The sequence below is a fragment of the Equus caballus genome, chromosome 11, assembly GCF_041296265.1.
Source record: "Equus caballus isolate H_3958 breed thoroughbred chromosome 11, TB-T2T, whole genome shotgun sequence".
Lineage (NCBI taxonomy): Eukaryota > Metazoa > Chordata > Mammalia > Perissodactyla > Equidae > Equus > Equus caballus.
In genome coordinates this window covers 39,638,396-39,655,907 of record NC_091694.1, presented here as the reverse complement: position 1 = coordinate 39,655,907, position 17,512 = coordinate 39,638,396, and the positions used below count along the sequence as shown (strand labels likewise).

Here is a 17,512-nt window from a genome sequence, read left to right as displayed (position 1 = left end):
TCTGCGGTTCTTTCATTAAAACATTTCACAACTTTTATTAACGTGAGGTAGCTATTATTTTCATTGTCCCTATTTTACAGATCAAGAAACTGACAGTCAGAGAGGTAAAATGAACATGCTCCAGGCCACACAGCTAGTCAGAAGCAAAGCTCAGATGTGAAGCCTGTCTGCCTCCTCACTCTACAGTATAACCCCCACAGAGGATAGTGGGTTTTCAAAGTAACTGGCTTTACATAAACTAACCTTTATTTGTCACCCTTTGCAAAACAGTTTTTATTAACTTTAGTGAAATTTGGAATCATAGAGTGATTTTGATGAAAAACAGTTTTATTACTTTCAAATCCTATATAAACGATCAACAAAGATATAATAGAGTGCAAATAATTAATATGAGGGAAGTTAATCAAAAAATTATAATTTATAATAAGCCTACGGAATGCAAGCATGTATCATAAACATGAAAGACCTTTAACATTACAGTAATTAATTGCTAGATTCAGAAGTTGCTGAGGCATGAAAGGAATGCTTAATTTGAGAGCCCTTACTTTTAGAAAAAGGATATTGATTTTAAATGGATTTTCCTTCCCTACTGAAACCCCCAAAGTTTTCAGTAGCAGAGGTAATTTCAATCTACTCAAACTAGGCCACAGACACTGCATCTGCTTTTATGTCAAAATCTGATGAGTAGGACCCAAAAAGCACTTACTGGATCCATGATAATCTTCCATCAGCAGTTCTCCATCAAGCCCTCGTTAGAGCAGTGATGGACCAGAGGGGCACCATCCATACTCTCCTGGTCTGTTTCCTTGTGGCTTATATCAGATTTCAAGATTTGCATTCCGACTACATATGCTCAATTACGCTTTGCAAAATTGTAATTGGGTAAAGGTAGAAGGGAACCTATGGCTTTGGAGTTGAGACTTGCCATGGAGTTCTGCCTCTGTCGTCTCCTAGCTGTGCAAATTTGAGTACATCCTTGAACTCTTCAAACTTCAGTTTCTTCATCAGACAAATTAAGCTAATAATGATAATGTCTATGTCGTGAGGCTATTTTGAGGATTTGAGCGTTGTATGTGAAATGTCTCCTGTGGCAACTGGTGCATTAAATAGTGTTGAGTTAAAGGAGTCTGTCTAAAATTGAGCCATATGACCCAACCCCTTTACTTTAAAGAGGAGGAACTAAGGTACCAGGAGGTTAAAGCGACTTGCCCAATTCTACCTGGCTATCTAGTGACCCAGAAGGTACAAAAGTAGAATCAAGTGTCCTGCCTCCAAGCTCAATACGTCATCAACCATTATGTTAACACTGGAGGACCCCTCCTCCTACACATCCTGTGTAAAAACTCTCCATCTGAAACATATCGGTCTAGAAAGGCATTGTCTGCGAGAGGACATGCTGGAAGTGGACAAAGTCACGAATGCCCTGAATTTCCTAAGCATCATTTTAAGGAAATTTGAGACTTTGGAGGAAAGGGCCTGGGCCCTTAGATCTATGCCTTTAAAATGGAACTTTATCCATGACTTGCAGTCATGTCCTGAATGTGTCAAATTTTTGGTTCTTTGTGTCTTTCACAACAGACATCGCAAATGCGACTACCCAACCTGCTCCTGATCATCCTTACCTTTGACCTGTACCCTGTTGCTTGCTCTGACTCCTTTTAATTTAAAGCCTGAAACTTCTCCGAAAGTCCTGCCTTCAACTCCCATCCTTTGCCATCCTCTTTACACACCTCCCTGCTTTCCATCAGCCTCTAGCCTCTTCATGGCAAACATCCAGTGCCACCACCAGACCTACTAATCCTACCTAAGTATTGGTCCATGTGACCTGTGACCTTGCTGGGTTTGCTCCAATTCAACAGTAAGTTTAGGACAATAAAAGGCAGTCCTATTTCAAATAGAGGGTACTAAGCTTCCAGAACTTATTAACCCCAGGAAGTAGTATAGATTTATGTGGAATCCAGCACCTGCTTAATAGAAGCAAACATTTTAAATTCATTAGACCTAGAACCTTCATTAAATATCTCAGGAGCAATCAACTCCCACCACTCCTTTTCCAGTGTTAATAAAACAGGGAAATTTGCCCCAAAGATTCATTCAGTTCCAGTCCTCAGGCACATTCTCTGGAATCTCTTATTAAAACAAAACAAAAAAAACAATAACAACAAAAGTCTAAATGGAAATCAAACTGATTAAGCCTTGTCTGTAATGCTGCCCAGCGGCATCTGTAAAAATCGACTCTATTATTTTGAAATATCCCCTTCCTAGAGCAGTATGTTGTTTTTCAGTTCTAGATTGGGCTCTGTTTGTTTGCTCCACTATCTCCTTCATGACTTGGCTGTTCAGCCTTTAAAGGGATAATATATTCTGCACAAAACTGGCACCCTTTCCTTTTGGATGACTGTACCAGTTGGGGAGTTTGGGGCTGCACACAACAGAAAAAACAACTAAACTTGGCACAAATGGTAAATCCTTTAGTTCACATAAGAAGCCTGGAGTGGTTTTCAGACATTGGACATAGTCAATACAGGACAGTGCTCCTTGAGAGAAGGACAACAAACAAGGTGAGATCCACACTTATCCCATCCTACTGCTAGCAGAGTTCTAGACTGCAGGAGTGGGAGGGAGAACCCTAACAGAGCCTTGCAGACTTCCTGAGTTGAGGTGACAGAGTTGAACTCTCAGGAAGGCCAGACACCCAGAATTGATGGGGTAGATTACCTAAGAGATAAGGCTGTATAGAGAAAGTGCTCTGGAGAGCTGCAGAAAGTCTCCTGCGAGTCTTCAGTGAGCACTGATGAATGTATGTGTGTGAAGAAACTGCTAGGGCTCAGATAAAGAACCACTGCAGGCAGAACAACTCCCAGGGATCAAACAGGGCCAGGAATACTACGTGTTTCCATCAGCCAGAGTGCAATAACTTTGCAATACACCAGGCATCGAGCAGAGTCCTCAGAAAGATATTGCTTCAGTAGTGGAGACAAATTAACCATAGACTAGGGCAGCCCGGGACCCACCAAGTAAAGCTTAAAAGCAAGCCTCTAAAGCAGGGGTTGGCAAACATTTTCTGTAATGGGCCAAAGAGTAAATATTTTAGGCTCTGAAGGCCTTATAGTTTCTGTCTCAATTACCTAAGTCTCGTATTGTCATGCAAAAGTAGCCACAGACCATACGTAAATGAATGGATGGAGCTGATGACTGTGTTTCATTAAAAGTTCATTTATGAAAACAGAAAGTGGGCTGGATGTTTTATGCAGAATGTAGTTTGCTGATCCTTACTCTAAAGCATCAAAATTGTTTCCAAGTAACTAAACTGCCTCCAAGAATAAGGCTCCCAGACATTTAAAGGAATTGAAAAATGACAACACCCAACAACATAAAATTCATAATGCCTGACATCCAATAAAAAATTATCAGGCATGCAAAGAAACAGAGAACTATGACCCATGGTAATGAGAAAAATCAATCAATAAAAACATACCCCAAAGTGAAACAGATGATCAGATTAGTAGATAAGGACATTAAAACAGCTGTTATAAACACATACCATTTGTTTAAGAAGATAGAGAAAAGGGAACATGATAGGGAGACATGGAGGATATCAAGAAGACCCAAAGCAAAATTTTAGAGATGAAAAAAGTATCTTTGATGAAAAATACACTGGATAGAAGTCACAGCAGATTAGACACTGCAGAAGAAAAGATCAGTGAACCTGAAGACATAGCAATTGAAACTATCTGGAGTGAAACACAGAGAGAAAAGACAAAATTAAAATAATGGAGTATCAGTGAGCTGTGGGATGATATCAAATGACCTAATATTCATGTAACTGGAATCACAGAAGAAGGGGGAGAGGGGAGAAAACAAATTTTTGAAGAATTAAAGGCCAGAAATTTCAAAATTTGATGGAAATTACAAACTCATGGATGCAAAGAAATCAATGAGCTACAAACATAAGAAACGTAGAAAACTGCAACAAAGCACGTAATAATCAAATTGCTGAAAAGTCGTGATAAAGAGAAAATCTCAAATGAAGTCAGAGAAAAAGACACATTGTATACAGATCAACAAAGATTAAAACAAAAGCAGACTTCTTAGAAACAATGAGATCCAGAGAGAGTGGAGTGATATCTTTAAAGTACTTGAAAGCAAGTAACTGTTAACCTAGAATTCTATATCTGGTGAAAATATATATCAAAAACAAAGGTGAAGCAAAGATTTTCTCAAACATGCAAATGATAACAGAATTCATTGCTGGCAGACAACTACCACACAAAATGTTAAAATAAGTCCTCTAAGCAGAAAATAAAATGATACCAGATGGATATCTGAATGTATATAAGGAATATGTGAGTAAATATAAAATATTTTTTCTTGTTAAAAAAATCTCTTAAAAGATTGTGTTCAAAAAGCAAAAGTAATGATATATTGTGGGGTTTATAACACATGTAGAAGTAAAATGTATGACAAAAAAAGCACTAAGGTGGGGTAGGAGATGTAAGTACACTTTTGTAAGTATCTTATACTATACATGAAGTGGTATAATATTTGCTTAAAGAAAGACTGTGATAAATTAAAGATTTATACTTTAAACTCTAGAGCTGGTTTTAGGGTTGCTTATCCTGGGGCTATTTGTCGCAATGTGGGGATGGGTGCTACTGGTACCTAGTGGATAGAGGCCAGGAGTGTTAAACATCCTGCAAGGCACAGGACAACATCCTATGGCAAATAATCATCCAGCCCAAAATGCAAATACTGTCAGAGTTGAGAAACCTTGCTCTAGAGTAACCACTAAAAACAGAAAACAAAGAGACAGAATTGGGAAGCCAACAAAGGAAATAAAATGAAATTATAAAAAATAATCAATTAATCCAAAAGAAGACAGGGAAAGTAGAAAAAGAGGACAAAGACCAGATGGGGCAAAGAGAAACAAATAGCAAGTCGGTAGATTTAGAACCAACCACATCAATAATCACATTAAACAAAATAGTCATCATCTCAATTAAAGGCAGAGATGGTCAGCTTGGATATAGAAAAAGCAAGACCTGACTATATGCTCTCCACAAAAAATCAACTTTAAACGTAAAGACAAAACTAAAAGTAAACGGATATAATGGGGTAAACCATGCTAACATGAATCAAAAGAAAACTGGAGTGGCTTTATAAATATTGGACAAACTAGATTACAGAACAAAGAATGTTACCAGGGACAAAAGATTCATTTCATAATGATAAAGGGGTCAACTCACCAAAAGGACATACTAATAAACATTTATGCAACTAACAGCAGAGCTTCAAAATATGTGAAGCAAAAACTGATAGAACTGAAAGGAGAAATAGACAAAGCCACAGTTATAGTTGGGGACATCAACATCCCTTTCTCAATAATGTGTAGAATATGTAGACAAAAAATCAGTAAGAGTATAGAAGACTTGAATAAAAATGGTGAAAGAGTGAATGATTTTCCCCTAAGATGAAGGGTAAGTCAAGAATGTGTGTTCTTGTCACTTCTATTCGACATTGTAATGGAAGTCCCAGCTAGTGCAAGAAGACAATAAAAATAAGTAAAAGGCATATAAATTGGACAAGAAGACATAAAATGACTTTATTCACAGGTGAAACAATCATTTATGTAGAAGATTCTAAGGAATTTACAAAAAAGGTACCAGTACTAATAAGTGTGTCTAGTTGATACAAGCAACAATATAGAGAAGTCAAAAAATCGTTATGCTCAAAGAACTCAGACAAGAAAGAGAATATACTGTATAATTCCATTTCTATAAAATTCTAGAGAATGCAAACTAATGTAGTGATAGAAACCAGATGAGTGGTTCACTAGGGATGGAGATGGAAGGAGGGATGGATTACAAAGGGACATGAGCAAACTTTGGTAGGTGACAGAAAGGTTTATTCTATTGATTGTGTTGATGGGTTTACAGGTATATGTATTTGTCAAAACTCATCAGATTGAACACATTAAATATGTGCATATTATTGTATAGTGATCATATGTCAGTAAAGTAAAAAAGTGTTAAAAGAAGAAGGGAAGAAAGGAAAGGGGGAGAAGGAACTGCGAGCCACCTAGAGCTAGGGTGGGCAAAATTATAAGGCCTCTCTCCCCCACCATTCACAGTGCTGGCTTTCTCCAAAGGCTGTTTCCCCCTGTGATTGTAGAGTGGCTACTCCAGATCAGTGTTACAAACTTTCTTGTTCACATCTGCAGGAAGGAGAAACAGACTCCACAAAGCTCCCTCTTAAGACAGGAAGCATTTCCCCAGAATCCTCCAGCAAACTTCTCTTCTTATCCCATTGGCCTGAATTGTGCTACACGCCTTTTCCTGAGCCTTTGATTAATCAATTCTATCCCATTATTCAGTAAAAGAGGGGGCCTGCATGTTGGGGAATTAATCCCAGGGTTCACACACAGTGTGATCACAGAAGGATCACACCCTCAGTGATCCTTCTCTCAGAAGCTATTTTTTTTCACTTCACCATGAAAGACTTCTTTCTCTTTTCTTCTTCCTTCTCTGCATCTTTCTTTTCCTCCTCTTCCTCTTCTTACTCCTCCTCCCCTTCCTTTTTTTCTTCTCCTTCTTCTTAATAAAGGTATGTTATAGCCAGAAGCTACACATTACTACATAGATTCAAAAAAAAAAAAATGCTTGGACACATTTTGAAGGATGGAGCTGTAAATGGGGTTGAGAAGATGAGTTCACTCTGCTGCTAAGGTGACATTCACTGAGGACCATCTACATCCCTTGGGGTCTGTTGGATGGGCAGGGAGCAGAGAGGTGTGGCTGCTCTCAGGTCCCTCACCCCCCAACTTCACGTGCTCAACAATTCAGATCTTGTGATGAATCAACCATGACCAGGTAGAAGCTGACTCCTTTATTGTATAGCAAATCCACACCCTATCTGGCTCCATGACGTGTTTGTGATTTGATTTCAGGAGGAGAACTTAGAAGGCTGCCTCTCTGATGCTATTCCTCGTAAATGCCTAGATATTAATATTTTACAGGTTAAAAAACAGTGCCAAATTTTCTAATTGACATTGTCCTAGACAATAAAGCAGATAAATTGAGTTAATAATACACCCTTTTTGTTTTTTTCATGGGATCACTATAGCTATTTTTGAACTGAATGGAAAAGAACTCTGACCTTGCATATTTTTATTTTTCCTGAATTGGCCCTTGTTCCAGAAGGATTGCTCCCACAGTGGTCTATAGGGCAGGAGTTTGCTAAGCAACTGAAGAGTTCACCCTGGGTTTCAGGGAAATGTTTAACCTACTTGATAGAACTAACTCATTTGGAAGTCCTTAATGGTGTCCATTTACATGTTAATGTTCTAATTGCAAATATGTTTTATCTGTTCATTTAAAGAGGGGAAACCCTACTTAACTCTACTTAAGACCCTTTGTTAGCACCTGATAAGTGTCAGGCAGTAATAAAACTTTCCCCAGGGTGAATCTGGAGATTAGTGACTTAGTTTGCAGTAGGACCCTTTCTGCATAGCAACACCCTCCCCTGGCTGACTGCCTGAGAGATTTTGTGCCCACAGATGCTGGGCTAAAGGATGTGCTCATGAGTCTCTGCTTGCATCGGGCTGCTTGGGTGACCAGACCCCATGGTGCTCTGCTCACACCCCTAGAGCCTTCCCTATTTTCCTGACATGGTGCTTGGCCTCATGTGCTTTCAGTCCCAATAGGCTGTCCTCTGCCTGCCACAATCTGTACCCACCACATGGATGTGGGAAATACCTGGGATTTTGTAACTCCCTGGGGAGCAGACCTTAACTGATGACTGACAGGTGCAGGGTATGTAAATGCTCCAGCTCCCTTATGTGCTATGGGTCAACTCTGAGATGTGTTCTAGACCATTTAAACAAGACGTGGCAATCTTATTCGGAGAGTCTGCACTGGGGTTGACATTCTGCATTTCCAGCAAGTTCCCTGGTGATTGGTGATGCTGTTGGTCCAGGACCATGCTTGGAGTCTCACAGATCTACACTGTTTCCAGAATGCCTCATGGGACTGAGTAAAGTTTCCTTCTCGGAGACTGTGTTTGGTTGCCTTGCTTGGCTTGGCCATCTTCCAGGTCCCAATTCACTGATTTTTCTTAGGAATACTTCCTAATAAATCACTTTCACATGAATCCTTGTCACAGGGTCTGATTCTGGGGAGCCCACCCTAAGGCAACATGTAATAAACACCTTGGCAGGTGGAGGGTGCTGGTCAAGACCCACCGTGACTGGGCACCAGCCTCTATCCACAGACCCCAGGCATACCATGAAATTCCCAAGCCTCCTGACTTTTGATCACGCTGTTCCATAAAGCTGGAATGATTGCTTCCATTTCTCTATACACTCCTCATTTTTCAAGACTCATTTTTAATGCCATCCTTACTACGAAGCTGTTCCTGCTTATCACAGTCAGAATCAGCCCCTCCTCCCCTAGTGTTTTCACAGCATGTTGCTTATTACTTGGTTTCCTCATCCAGAAAATGGGTATACTGACACTTGCTCTCATCCCTCTTGTAGAATTGTCGTGATGATCAAATGAGAGCATAAATGTGGAATTCTGCTCTAAGCTGAAAAGGTTCAGATGGATGCCAGCTGTTGTGATGATGACTATCATGTACGAAAAACAATACAGCACCCATGAACTTACATATGTAAAGTTTTTCTAAAATAGTTTTTGTTCTGGAGGTCTATATGTGAAATCTTTGATTTATAGCACTAGAAAGTAAGGAACATATTTATTATGTACAAATCTAAGCCTTAAAGTTTTCAGGTTGGAGTACAAATCTGTTATTTGGGAGCTCCCGCTGCTAACTGATCATACTGCAGCCCAGCCCCGTTACACTCTGAAAAACCAAGACCAAGGTCAAAGGGGACCAAGTTCTGGGCCTAGGACATGGGGAGAAATCCAACTTCTTGGGCCTCTCAGTAGGGCCCCCAGGGCTGTCAGCTTTCCTCTCGGCAGCACGCCAAGCTGCAAAGTCTATCACAATAGTCTGAGTGGAGAACTTTGGGGAAAGAGAAAAAGTTAACATTTGCCACTTCTCAGAGAATGATGACAGCACCCAGGCAGAAATTTCTGGAGCTCAGCAGGATGTGCGAAGACTGGACTGAGAAAGAGAGGTAGGAGGTAGAAAGACGGGTGTGGGAACAAGCTAAGTCGGGCTCTGGGCTTGACAAATTATTATTCAGCCGGCTTGCCTGAATTGTGACATATTATTTATTAAAATGGAAAGAAAATTTAAAAAAGTGAGATGTCAGCCCCAACCCCAACCTTCCTGAGCACAGCAGCTGGTGTGAAAGAGCTTCTGCACAGCCTAAAAACCCAAAAGACAGCAGTGTGGGGAAGAAAAAGTCATGGAGCCTATTTAGAATCATATTAATGTGGATGCAAGTGTAGCTCAGTATCCGCGTGACCTTGGAACCATCCTACTCTTCTTTCTAGACCTCACTGTTCTTACTGTAAAACAAGATAATCATATTGAAGAGAGTCATTGTCAGGATTAAGGTAGAGTCGGGATGGAAAAGCATCCTGCCAATAACTTCATAACATTATGACTATTACTATGAGTGATGATCATGATAGCGATGGGGTTTATATCTTACAGTTTCTAAAGTTTTTTCAATCCAGTATAGGAAATGGCTACTGGTGATCAACTTTTTTACATTAAGAAGTGAAGCCTGTCTTCAGGGAGTTTGCAGGCTATCAGAGTGGACAGATTTATAACCCAATAATTAAAGGATATTGCTTTGGATGAGAGAACTCACATGGTCATCTTCATTGTACAGAAAGGGGAATTGAGGATCAGAAAGCCAAATGACTTGCTCAAGGTCATGCCGCTAGGAAAGAGGGTCATAGCTCCAGCCCAGTTGTCTGACCCTACATGACACCTCAAGGATGGCTACCCTCATGTCCTCATCCTCCTGGGACATGGTGAGGGGACTCTGAGATTGATGGCCTGGAGGGGATGAGGGATAGGAGGAAGACTATTGATATAATTTCTACCAAAATCTTATTGGACCTGTATTTAAATACACATTATAACCCATGAGAGGAACCAATGTGTTGGAGAGGAGGAGGCTGCCCTGGCATCATTTTGGGCCCTGCAGTGGGTAACCTGGCTTGGACTCTCAACTGTCCAATTGCAGCCCCCAAGGGGAGAAGGCCGGGTCTAGGTTGTCACCTACCCACACACCTTTTCAGCCACGCTGCTTTCCTTGGGTACGGATGTGTGCTCTCTCTGGGGATGAATAGAGAGACTCCTGGAACTGTGGCCAAGCCTCCCAGATGTGGGTCCTGGCACTGCAGCTTACCTGCTGGGTGAGTCTGGGCAGTTACTGAATTCCTCTAAGACTCAGTTTCCTCCTTTGTAAAAGTGTGGCTCTTATATACTCCCTGCCTTACCTCACAAATTGCACGCCTACTGTGTGCCAGATACCCTACTGGGTACTTTGCATATCTCAAGGGGATTAAGGATGCAGTGTGGCCCAGAGTGGGTGCTCCATGAAAGCTAGGAGCAGGTTTAGCAGCTCATTTCCTCTTTACCATAATTCCTTCATCATCCCCATTTTACAAGTGGGGAAACTGGTACTTGGAGAGGTTAAATAATGAAATCAAGGTCACCTAGCAATTAAGAGGTAGACTTTAGATATAAATCCTGACTTTAAAACTGTGTTCTTTCCACCATACTATGCTGCCTGTGGATTAAAAGTACGTGAGATGATGATCACTTATGGAAGAAGAATGTCAACCTAACCTGCAGCAAAAGATGCTCCAGCGTTCTCCAGGCTCGAGAAGGGTAAAGCATGTGGGGCTGCCTGCGGGGCATCCCTGCAGCTATCTGCTGGAGTCTCCCCAAAGCCCAGGCAGGAGTGTGGAGCCCGCTGAGGCATCTAAATAGAATTGCAAATGGCCTCTCTTGGTGGAAGCAACGTGCCATTGTCAGAAGCAATAAGCTCCAAGTGCGAGGGCCTTGGTGCCCTGGGTCATGGCACCATTCATCCCGCTTACATCTGATTAGGAAACACTGTCACGCTTGGTGGCGGTCCCTGATGTCATGAACAACTCAAGTGACAAGAGTGCTCCTTTGGGCCCGAGACTGTGGAAGAGGCTAAAATTCAATTCTGGCAGGTGGGAAGTGGTTGGATATAAATATTTTAAGACAACAAATATGATTCAGAAGGCTAATTGGAACGCGCTGACACCACCCAGGGCTCCTGCGGCATGACACACAGATGGGAGTAGGAATCTCCGCCTCGGCATTAGAACACACACTGTGAGTCGCATGGAGGGAGCTGTCCCCCTGCAGGGACACACATCCGTTCCTCGTTAGAAAGCTGGTGTGCTGCGTGAGAAAGGCAGGGTGGAGCAGGAGCCGGGAGTCAGATAGGCAGCCTGGCTTTTTGTCTTGGGTCTCTCTACCTCCTTGATAGAGTCACTTAACCTTTCTGAGCCTCAGTTTCCTTATCTATAAAATGGGTGGAGAGTTGAAGTGAGAGTGTGTAGGGGTTAGACTAGAAGATCTTTAAATCACCCGGCTCTCTCCCTGCTGGAACATTGTGGGATTCTGGGAATCTATACCCACCACGTAGATTTTATGTTTTGCTGTTAAGAGGTAATATCACTTAGGGCTTCAGTATCTGGACTCTGGAGACAGACAGCTTGGTTCAAACATCAGCTCTGCCACTGGGCCTGCTCTGGCCCTGCACTTGAGAGAGTGCTTCTCTGGCCCTCTGCTATCTGTGTCCTTCCCTACAGGGGCCAAGAGGACGTGCCCACCAGGAATCCATGTTTCTCATTCTAAACCACACGTTGGGTCCCTGGAACCATGGAACTCTGCCTGAATGACTCCAAGCCAGCTTCCAGGACCCAGGAGGTACTCACTTGTGGGTCCATCCTCCCTAGGGTGGATCATGGTGCTGGTGTGCACACGCCCAATTCCTATTGGTGGCTGTTTGCAGTGGAGTGTCTGGAGCTCAGATGTGTGGGCTGGAGTGTCCACATGCAAGTTGAAATGTCCCTCACTGTTTAAAACAGAGCTGAGGGTAAGAAGATAATGGGGGTGAGTTCTCCCTGGGTTTCTGATTCTGGTCTGGAACTCCAAGAAGGGTGAGAATTCTGAAGTTAAACTGGGTGTTCTGGTCATTATACAGGTATATTTGTCAAGTAGGATGAGAAAACATATTTTACTTAACAGTTCGTTAGCTGGGTTCATAATTTTCAAATATTTAGACGTGTGGTCTAATGGGCCTTGATTGGTACTGTTGCCCTGGGCCCCACAAATGTTAACAGGAAGCCTGGACTCTGGGAACATTGCTTAACCTCTTGGTACTAGGATTCCTCATCTGTAAGCTAGAAATAATATTAGAACTAACTTCATAGAGTTGTGGTATTGGTCAACGATTTGACACATGGAAACTAGACCTATGCCTAATGTGTAGTGAGCCTACAGTAGCATGTTAGCTGTTGCTATTTTTCTGTCATCCAGGCCTGAGTTTCTACCACCCCATGCCCTGCAGACTTCTCGGTTCCCCATTGTAATTGCTTCACTTTGTCACCCCTGTCTTGACCCCTGGCACACGGTAGCCTGGCCACAACACCGCCTGCATATCGTTAGCTCTTGCGATCACCTTCAGCCTGCGTAGCCCCTGCCAGCCTGGAGGAACCTCCTCCCTCCTTTCCTGGAAGCTCTCCACCCTGGGGGACGGAGGACCCATCATCTGCATAGCTAAAGCCAGCAAACAAGACAAGTGCATCAAGCTGATGGCGCAAAACTGAAATGGGCAAGTAAAGGCCTCCTTAAATATCACCACTCCAGCTAGGGAAAGAGGCATGGGGAACTAAAATGCTAATCTCTCTTCTAAAGAGCAAATAAAGAAGTTTGAATTCAGGTCCCAGGCCTTGGCCATGTCATTAGCGGTCTTGCTTGGAGGCCTGGCTTGTGATAAAAAGCCAGTGGGAATGACTGCTCTTGCAATTTAACTTTGCTATCATTAAAAAGCCTTCTGTCGTTCCTCTGATACGCTTATTTTATTTTTCCGGCATCATGCCAGTTAAAAGTAGGATAAATGCTACGTCTCTTAATGAATACCTCAGTTAATTTTATGGCAGAGAGAGCAGAGGAGGGAGAGAGCAATGGGTGGGACCATCCCCACACTGTGGCTCATAACCATTTTGAGTATCAAGCATTTATTAAGGGCCAATAATAAAAGCCCCCATGATGGTGTAATGGCTCATTCTAAATGCTTCCTGCTAATAAAATGAGCACTGAGTTGAAAGACAATATTTAAATTCTGTACACAGTATGTCAAGGAAAGGACAACTGTGGATGAGGCGTGAGAACCGCTTAGCCAACTTGTTTAATCATCAGCCGCCCTGCAAATTGTGTGCTCTTGGCTGGTTGGAAACGTTCACATTTGCTAAGAAACGCTTCAGCAGGGGAGGCTCCCACAGACCGGGGTTCAAACCCTGGCTCCCCACATTTGTGCTGAGTGACTTTGGACTTGATACATAAACTCTCGGAGCCCTCATTGGCTACTCTAGAAAACAGAGATATTCACACCTCTCTCATATGGCGGTTTTGGGGGTTAAAAGGATGCTGTCCATAAAGCGAGGGAGCAGCATTGATAGATTTGGAGCTCCCGCCTTCTTCCCTAGAGCCTGAGCATGTCCCTGCCCTGGGGGGTCACTCCTCTGGCTTCAGGGTAGTCACTGTGCCAGGGACAAAGTGGCAGGCTCAGAAACTGATGGGCTCCTCCAAGAACTGCTTCACATAAGTAGGTTGACGACCATCGCCAACCTGGACACGTGTCACCCATGTTCCAGATACTGACTCTTAATACACTGAACCCAACTATGACATTCTCATGACGATAGTTTTCAGCAGCCCTTCCCTGTATACCTCAGGACAAAGTCCACACTCTCCAGAACCCCATCTGAGCCCTGTCTTCCACCTTCCCTAGCCTCCCAGCCCCCTCGCTCTTCCATGAGTACATCCTGTTCTAGCCCCATGCTCTGTTCTGACTTCCTGCCTTTGCACACGCTGTTCCCTTTTCCTGGAGTACCTTCCCACCATCTTTGCCCGAATACTCCTTTTCCCTTAGGGGAGCTCAAGGGTCCTCTTCTTCAGAAAGCCTTCCCTGACATCCCCACGCCATTCAGGGTCAGCTTTCCCTCGCACCCCGGAGCTTCCTGCCACCAGCAATGACTGCATGCCTTTGACATTGCTGCTGCTGCTTCTGCTCTCGGACCTGAGGGCGAGTCTCATCTCTGGATGTCAAAGAGCCAGCACAGTGCCTGGCACAGAGGCAACAGTGCATGAGTTTTTTGACTCAGCTCTCAATCCCTAGGGAATCTTGTCTCAGAGATTTAAATCTAGTCTCAGAGATTCAAAAACTATCTCTATGCTGAGGACTCACAAATAAATCTGGCCCAGTCCACTCCCTTAACATCTACACTCAGACACCCAACTGCCCACTTACATGTCTCACTTGGGTGCTCAGGCTTGTCCAGAACTGACCTCCTGATGGTCCTTCCCAAACCGGCTCATCCTCCAGTTCTTCCCTTCTTAGCAAATGGGAACTCCACCTTCCATTGCTCAGACGAGGAGCTCCGGGGTCGTCCCTGACTCCTTTTTCTTCTCTTACACCACACAGCTGGTCTGGTTGTGATTCTGTTGCTCTGCCTTCAAAACAGATCTGGAATCTGAATCCCTCTCACCACTCCACCTCTGTGGTCCAAGCCATTGTCTTTCTCACTTGGGTTCTTGCAATAGCCACATAAGGGCTATCTCCCTATTTTCTTCTACCCTCGCCCTCTTCAGCAGTCAGAGTCATCCTGTCACTCCTCTGCTCAAAACCCTCAATGGCTCCCCATCACATTCAGAGTAAATGCCGTGATTATGAGGCCCTGCACCATCTGGCCCCTGTGACCTGCTAAGCTCATCTTCATTGTTCTTTGGATACCCCAGGCAAGCTCCAACCTCAGGGCCTTTGCACTGGCTGTCCCCTCTGCCTGGGGTACTCCACCCCCAGATCCACATGGCTCGCTCCCTTACTTTCTCCAGGTCTTGCTCAAACATCACCTTTTCAGGGAGGTCTTCTCTGGCCACCTTATCTAAAATTTCACCTCCCAACATTTATTCCCATTCCCTGACTTATGTTTTCTTTTTAGCACTTTATTATTCACCATATTACATACTTTACTCATTTATCTTGTTTATTTTCTGTCTCCTCCAAGCAGTGAGGGTGTGGATTCTGGTCTGTTTTGTAAATTACTCCATCCTCTGGGCCTACAGCAGTGCCTGACCCATAGTAGGTGTCCATTAACCATTAGTTGGTTGATTGGATGAATGGATGACAATTTTCTTCAGGGGAGAAGCCCACCCAGGAGCCGTCCAGTGCCACAGAGCCAGCAGGAGCGGGTCCACTGTGAGGGGCAAGTCGTCTTGGGCCACGTGAGCAATAACGAGGTGTGGACTCACTCCCCACAGGGACAGCTGTGGATTCCCCCAGGCGGTGACATTCAAACGGAGCCAACGGGCTCTTTGGGGTCACGGGGCTGCTGGAAGCAGGGACAGTTTTCTCTCTGGGGAATATTCTGACTAGGATTTCAGAGCAGGAAGAAATCAGGTGTGAGAGGGAGGGCACTATGTGTGGGGCCCAGACACCTCACCTCTCTGGAAGGCTGTTGTCCCCCTTTGGGTGCCCAGGTGTGGCCAGCAGGTCTGTGCCCCCTCTGGGGGCCACTAGGAGGCACAGCAGGGCTCCAGCCGGACTGGGTATAAAGGGTAAAAGTAACTCTGCGCAGTCCCATTCCTCCATTAACTTACATATAAAAAAAATTAGATATGCGTTTCTATGGATAGAAAATGTGACTTTCAGATATGACTGTGGTGTCATTGTTAATACCTTCCTACCTAATAAAGTTATCTAAATTTTTCCTTCCTGTTTTATTTAGCTTAATCCTTGCTTTTGGGGCCCACTCCCTGGCCTCCCAGGATTAGCACTTCAAAAGTCAGGGAGAAGAAAAGCAAAGACTCGCCCTTAGATCCATCAGAAAGGCTGGCACCCGGTGCTCCCTCTGATGAGCTGAGAACCTTCACAGACGCCAAACGACAGAACACGTTGGCTTCTCATGGCCAAAAGAGCAGAGTCACCTTCGACAGCCGGAGCAGCTCTGCCACAGGTGGGAGGAGGAGGTGGGCCAGGATGGAGGGTCAGGAAATCCTCAGGGAGAGCTCAGAGAGCAGGAGAGAACATCTGCATGGGAACCGTCTGATCCAGTGGTGCGGCATCCGGCTGCCACAGCTGGAAAACTTGTCTTAGCTCCATTTTGAGATCTTCCCTCACTTGACCATGGAGGTGTGGGTCCTCCATTCTCTGTGTACCCACTACCCGTTCCTGACCCGGAGCTCCCTCAGCACGTGTGTCACGCTGTGTTAGAATTGATGCTCTCCGGGCCTATTTTCTGCTCTAGGCTGGAAGCAGCCTGAGGGCAGGGACCACATCCAGTGGAATTTATAGCCCCAAAGCTTAGCCCAGTGTCTGGCACATAGTGAGGTTTATATATCTCCTGGCATACATTTGTGAGTGTACACGTGTATATGTGTCTCTGTGTGCATCCACGTGCCTTTTCAAATCATATTTTTTTGGTTATTCTGGGTAACAATCTCTCTGATCCAGCGGGGCCCCAAGTCCCATCCTGGGTCCAGCCCACATGGCCAGAGGATTACCTGGAGCCACATGAGAAGAAACTAGACCTCTTTAGCACCAGGTGGAGAAACAGTGTCCTTCTCACCCCACATGCCCACTCCTGTCACGGAGGAGGGAACTTCCACCAGCACTTCTGTCCTCTTGGGGAATGCTGGGGCTGAGCATCTACTCCTTGCCCCTTTTTAATCCCACCCAATTGAGAGAGGTGGCTCATCTGATTGGGGGGAACTGACCTTCTCTGGCCTCTTGACTGTGAGGGGTAGTGACGTACTCTGAGTCGGTGATGGGCTCTGCCTTTGTTCTTTTTCTGGGGGCCTTCTCTGCACCACAGGACGGACGTGGGGACTCACTCCTCTGCTCCCTGCTAACCCTAAGGTGGGATCCAGGCTGGGGTGGCTTGTCACTCTCTCTGGGTGTGTTGGGCAGACCGATGTCTGTTTGGGTAAAGTTTTCACGGTCTGCTTGACTGCCCCAGGCAGGTTCCAAGGTCTAAGTTAGGGGTGAGGGTTTTGAGAGCCCTATTTTAGCCTCAGGTAGGCCATGTTCTCCAGCCTGGCAGTGCAGAGAGCTCTGCATGTGGGGGGTTATTAAGCATATACCTGACCTTGAATCAAGTTGCTACTTGGTTGGCATTTGGCTGGTGATCCTAGTGTCTGGTTTCTATTGGTCAGACCAGAGGGGAGGCAGAGTGAGGCTTGGGTCCCTTGACCTCTGAGAGTTAGGCTTTGACAGGGACCCTGCACTCTGTCATGTTCTCCTAAGTCTGGTTATTGTCTGCTCTTTCAT

General features: G+C 44.3%; 1 protein-coding gene across 2 annotated transcripts in view; it reads right to left on the bottom strand.

The window, feature by feature from the left end:
• Nucleotides 1-17,512, bottom strand: part of ASIC2 (acid sensing ion channel subunit 2) — a 996,512-nt gene that overhangs the window by 158,477 nt on the left and 820,523 nt on the right. The gene's annotated exons all lie outside the window — the stretch shown is intronic.